This window comes from Triticum dicoccoides, chromosome 6B (genome assembly GCF_002162155.2).
Source record: "Triticum dicoccoides isolate Atlit2015 ecotype Zavitan chromosome 6B, WEW_v2.0, whole genome shotgun sequence".
In the NCBI taxonomy this organism is placed as follows: Eukaryota; Viridiplantae; Streptophyta; class Magnoliopsida; order Poales; family Poaceae; genus Triticum; species Triticum dicoccoides.
The window spans coordinates 400445236-400451360 of record NC_041391.1 but is presented as its reverse complement, the minus strand read 5'-3'; positions in this window follow the sequence as shown (position 1 = coordinate 400451360).

Below are 6125 nucleotides of genomic sequence, written 5' to 3'. Positions count from 1 at the left end.
CTCCGCCGCCCGAAGTCCGCTCCGGCGCCGGCCGCCTCCGCCGCCCTCCGCCGCCCTTCCCCGCCGTCGACCGTCCTCGTCTCCGGTGTCGCCTCGGCTTCCGCGCCGAGCCGGATCCAGATCCACCCTAGGGTTGACTTTCCTCCTCCCCCGAATTTCCTCCAAGTCCTTATCTGTCATAAATATTGTTGCATGTTCATCGCCCCACAACTTTGCACCCGTGGCTCCGTTTTGGGCGTGTAGCATACCGAATTGTTCGTATCAAAGAGTACATCATTTCATCTCATTGCATCATTTTCATTTAAGCTCATCTTGATGCCCAAAATGCTATTGGAAGAGTGCTTCATAATGTTAGTTTTAGATTCTTATCAGAACATGCACTTTTGTCATTTTTGCCATGATTGATGTGTGCATCTTATGTACTTGAGCCCTACATGTGAGTTGAACTATGCCGTGTATTCTTTGCAGAGGTACTTGCCATGTATTTTTGTGATCAATATAGTGACTAGCACAAGCATGCAAACTAGGCTTCGTGATATTGCTGATTTTAGTCCCTGTTCTGCTGTTATTATCATGCCATGTAAACATGATGCTACAGATAGATCCATGCACAATTTGAGATACTTCAGTAAGGATGTTTTGAACATATGGTTATGCTCTATCCATCCATGGCCCTGGTCGCAATTATGGAGTAGTCTAGCATGTCATTTTCGTGCTCTACTTTTGCTTCAGAATGTTTCCTGGCAGATTGTTTACATGTTATTCAATTTTGCCAAGGTTGTTGTAGTTGATCCGTGTATGCTATGATGTTGTTCTTGCCATGTATAGCTTCTATGTCATGTCTTCTTCATGGATGTATGCTTAGTTTATCATGAAGTGCTCTGTAGTGCGTGCATCAAGCTCATGAAGGTGCCTTCGTAATTCTGTCAATGTCATGCTTTGTTTGCTGAATCTGTTAACGGAACTTGCTATGTTCACATGGGCGCCATCATATTTTCTGATCCTTTTTGGCTTATGGTCAGTAAGGGATTTTTGATCTATGCTTTGAGTAGATTCATGCCATGCCTTGTTTTGCTATTATAAGTTCCTGTAGCATGTGGATAACTTGCTCTGAACATTGCTTTGTGATGCTGTTTATGCCATGTCCAACCTGATATTTTTTGCACTTTCACCATGCTTGTTTGAACCTGTTATGATGTGATTTAGCCGTAGCTCAGTGTTCCTCTTTTGTTAAGCATCTCCTGTAGATCACTGCCATGTGTTTTGTTTTTATGCTAGGGTGCTGTAGCATGGTTTCTTGTTGCATGCTAAGTAGCATCGTGCTGTTAATCGCAGCTTTGGGCCATTATTGTTTTGCTTGCCATTTGCAAACCGTGCATCCGTTCCCGGTGATCCTTATATCGATTTCAACCGAAATCATCTCATCTTTCCAGCGGCATACTTGTTTTGCCAAGTTGATGCCTTGTTCATCATTTTCTCCTCCCGAAGCACGCATACGCATAGCATATCACATCTCGCATATCATGACATGTATTGCATCATGTTGCTTGTGCATTGCACTGTGATTTATCGTGGTTCCTTTGCTTGTGTTCTTGCTTTGGGTAGAGCCGGGAGACGAGTATGTGCACGAGGAACCTGTTGAGTACGCTAACGAGGATCAAGCCTTCGACAACTCTGAGAACCTTGCAGGCAAGATGACCATACCTTCTATATCACTTCTATCTTTGCTTGCTAGTACTCGCTCTATCGCTATGTTAGCTCTACCTGCCACTGTTTATCATGCCTCCCTATTGCCATGTCAAACCTCTAACCATCCTTTCCTAGCAAACCGTTGTTTGGCTATGTCACCGCTTTTGCTCAGCCCCTCTTATAGCGTTGCTAGTTGCAGGTGAAGATGAAGTTTGTTCCTGGTCGGAACATGGATATTTTGGGATATCACATTATCTCCTGTTTAATTAATGCACCTTATATACTTGGTAAAGGGTGGAAGTCTCGGCCTTATGCCCGGTGACTTGTTCCACTCTTGCCGCCCTAGTTTCCGTCATACCGGTGTTATGTTCCTCGATTTTGCGTTCCTTACACGGTTGGGTGATTTATGGGACCCCCTTGATAGTTGGCTTTGAATAAAACTCCTCCAGCAAGGCCCAAACTTGGTTTTACCATTTGCCACCTAAGCCCTTTTCCCTTGGGTTTTCGCGAGCCCGAGGGTCATCTTTATTTACCCCCCCGGGCCAGTGCTCCTCCGAGTGTTGGTCCAAACTAGAGCACCGTGCGGGACCATTCCTTGGCAACTTGGATTCATCGGTTCCTGTATGCTTTGCTTATCCGGTGTGCCCTGAGAACGAGATATGTACAGCTCCTATCGGGATTTGTCGGCACTTCGGGCGGCTTTGCTGGTCTTGTTTTACCATTGTCGAAATGTTTTGCGACCGGGATTCCGAGGCTGATCGGGTCTTCCCGGGAGAAGGTATATCCTTCTTTGACCGTGAGAGCTTATGATGGACTAAGTTGGGACACCCCTGCAGGGTATATTATCTTCCGAAAGCCGTGCCCGCGGTTATGAGGCAGATGGGAATTTGTTAATGTCCGGTTGTAGATAACTTGACACTTGACTTCATTAAAATGCATCAACCGTGTGTGTAGCCGTGATGGTCTCTTCTCGGCGGAGTCTGGGAAGTGAACACAGTTTGAGTTATGCTTGACGTAAGTAGTTTCAGGATCACTTCTTGATCACTTCTAGCTTCTCGACCGATGCGTTGCTTCTCTTCTCGCTCTCACTTGCGTATGTTAGCCACCATATATGCTTAGTTCTTGCCGAGCTCCACCATATTACCCCTTTTCCTACCTATGAGCTTAAATAGTCTTGATCTCGCGGGTGTGAGATTGCTGAGTCCTCGTGACTCACAGATTCTACCAAAACAGATGCAGGTGTCGAGGATACCAGCGCAGATGGCGCAACTGAGCTGAAGTGGGAATTTGATGAGGACCTTGGTCGTTACTATGTATCGTTTCCAGATGATCACTAGAGGTGCCCAGTCGGGACGATCGGGGATCTAGCATTTGGGGTTGTCTTCTTTTCTTTTGAATTTGACCGTAGCCGGTCTATGAGTGTATTTGAATGATGTATGATCTTAATTATGTATTGTGTGAAGTGGCGATTGTAAGCCAGCTCTCTTTATCCCATTCTTGTTCATTACATGGGATTGTGTGAAGATGACCCTTCTTGCGACAAAACCACCATGCGGTTATGCCTCTAAGTTGTGCTTCGACACATGGGAGATATAGCCGCATCGTGGGTGTTACAAGTTGGTAATCAGAGCCATCCCCGACTTTGGAGCCCCCTGCTTGATTGTTTGCTGGCGTTGTTGAGTCTAGAACAAAAAAAATGTTTTGAGTCTTAGGATTATATATATCGGAGAGTAGGATTCTTTTTACTTCTCAGTCCCTTCGTCGCTCTGGTTAGGTCTCCTGACGTAGATGTTTTGACTTTCCTCTTCTCAAATTTCACTAAATTTTTTTTAGGATCACGCGGGCATCTTGGAATTGTTCCGATGGTTTTGTGACGAGAACATTGTTCTTGGTGCCTCCTGACATTTAGGGGTTGTGGCAGTGTCCCGGGGAGTTGAGCTCCGAGGTGTTGTCGTCACAATTTTATCGTTGCAGTTCTGGAATACCTGAGTTTTGCCGACATCGAAAATTTCTTTTATGTAGTTGTTGGTGAGATAACCTCGACGCCACCCAGTACTGGGGCGGGAGTTCGGGAGTATTGCCATAACTCGTATAACGGATGCTTTTCGAAGGTTGAGGTACACGATTTCCAAAGGTTTCTTGGTTATGTGTTGACAGATGGATACAGCTGGATGTAGGGATTGTTAGTTTGGGTGAGATATATTGCTTCCCCTGTATCCCCAACACCTGATTGCATAACCGGAAAGTTTCGGGAGTTTATAGGTGGGATTCAAGTAGCTCTAGCATTTCTTCCCGAAGATATTTGGTTTGTGATTGGGTAATCCTTACCACTTATTTGTTCCAGTTGTACCTTGTTTATTTCATTCATCAATCTCTTATCATGTGGCTTCTCACCTTAATGGATGTGTGATATTAGCTTTGGGAATTCATTCGTTCATCCTTGTTTGGATGTTTATTGTGAAGACTATATGTTGCAATTTCTATCCGTTGCTAACGGATGTCACCCTCTTCAGGTTGGCTCCGCCAACACGTCAGAATCCGGAACGCAATGATGGGAATCAGGCGAACCCTCCACCTCCACCTCCGCCTCCGGAGGCATGGCAAGCTTTGATGGCAGCCTCAAACGCCCATGCCCAGATGATGATTCAGCTCATGCAAGAGCGCAACCAAGGCCAAGGCAACCAAGGGAATCAAGGTCAAGGGCAGTTCAATCATCAGCCTCTTTTTCCTACCCTCAACCAATTCCTTGCAAATCAGCTGAAGTCTTTCAGCTACTGTGTCGAGGCCACAGACGCCAATGATTGGCTCGTGGATATCAACAAGCATTTTGAATGCAGCAATGTCAGGCCTGAGGACTATGTGAAGTTCGCTTCTTTTCAGCTCAAGGATCAAGCAGCTGATTGGTTCCAGCAATACAAGGATTCCAGAGGAGGTCGAGGGATTACTTGGACTGACTTCTGTCGGGACTTTAAAGCTCACCATATTCCTACCAGTGTTGTTGAGAGCAAGCGAGAGGAGTTCCGCAATCTCAAGCAAGGCAACATGTCAATGTACGAATACAACAAGCAGTTTCAGAAACTTGCTCGCTTCGCTAAGCAAGATGTTCCTGATGAGAAGAGTATGATCTATCAATTCAGAGGTGGCCTTAGAGAGGATCTGCAGTTAGCTCTCGTTCTTGTTGAGCCTACTCAGTTTGATCAATTCTACAATATGGCACTCAAGCAAGAAGGTGCTCAGCTCAAGTGTGAGGCTTCTAAGGAGAGAATCAGGGATGCAGTGCAGTCTTCTTCTTCCTCACAAGTGTCAACTAAGCAGCATAAGTTCTACCTTCCTCCTCCTCCGTTTTGTCAGCCTTACCAATAGAAGAACTCAGGTGGTCGTGGATCTTCCCACCCACCCAACCCAGGCTATCAGAACAAGTCTCAGCCTCAATCTCCAAGGTCAAATGCTCCTTATCATTGTCCGCTCTCAGAAGTGACTTGCAACAAGTGCCAGCAGAAAGGTCACTACGCGAACAAATGCTTCAATCAAAGGCGCCTTCCTCCTCCTCCTCCTGTGAGATCTTCAAGCAATGCAGTGGTCAAGCATAATCCAAAGTCTGCAAAGGTGAACATGATGAATGCAGCTCAGGCAGAGGATTCTTCAGATGTGATCATGGGTAATCTTCCTGTTAATGATATTCCTACAAAAGTCTTATTTGATACTGGTGCATCACATTGTTTCATGTCAAGATTGTTCTTTGCAAAGAATGATTTTACTTGGTCTTACCTTGATAAACCTTTGGGTGTTGTTTCTCCGGGGAAGTCAATGAGGGGCAACTCGGTAGTTCATGATGTTTCCATCAAGATGGGCGACTACAAATTTCTTTCTAAACCATTTGTTCTTGGTGACTCGGATATTGATATAATTCTCGGGATGGACTGGCTTTCTAAGCACAAGGCTCAGCTTGATTGTGCTGCCAGGCAAATTCAATTGACACACTCTTCTGAGGATGTTATCATCTATGCCGCTCGTGATGAAACCATTTGGTTGTTTTCTCTCAATGAGAAAGGCGAGTTGGATGCTATTTCTCAAATTCCAGTCATTTGTGAGTACCAAGATGTCTTTCCAGAAGAGCTTCCGGGTATGCCTCCTCGTCGGCCAGTCGAGTTCGTTATTGATCTTGAGCCTGGAACTGAACCCGTTTGCAAGCGTCCTTACAAGCTTGGACCCAAGGAGCTGAAGGAACTGAAGAAGCAGCTCGATGAACAAGAGCGTCTGGGTTTGATCAGACCGAGTTCATCCCCATGGGGTTGTGGAGTTCTTTTTGTCCAGAAGAAGGATGGCACGGACCGACTTTGCGTCGATTACCGTCCATTGAACAAGAAGACAATCAAGAACAAGTATCCACTTCCCAACATCAATGAGCTTTTCGAGCAACTCAAAGGTGCTAAAGT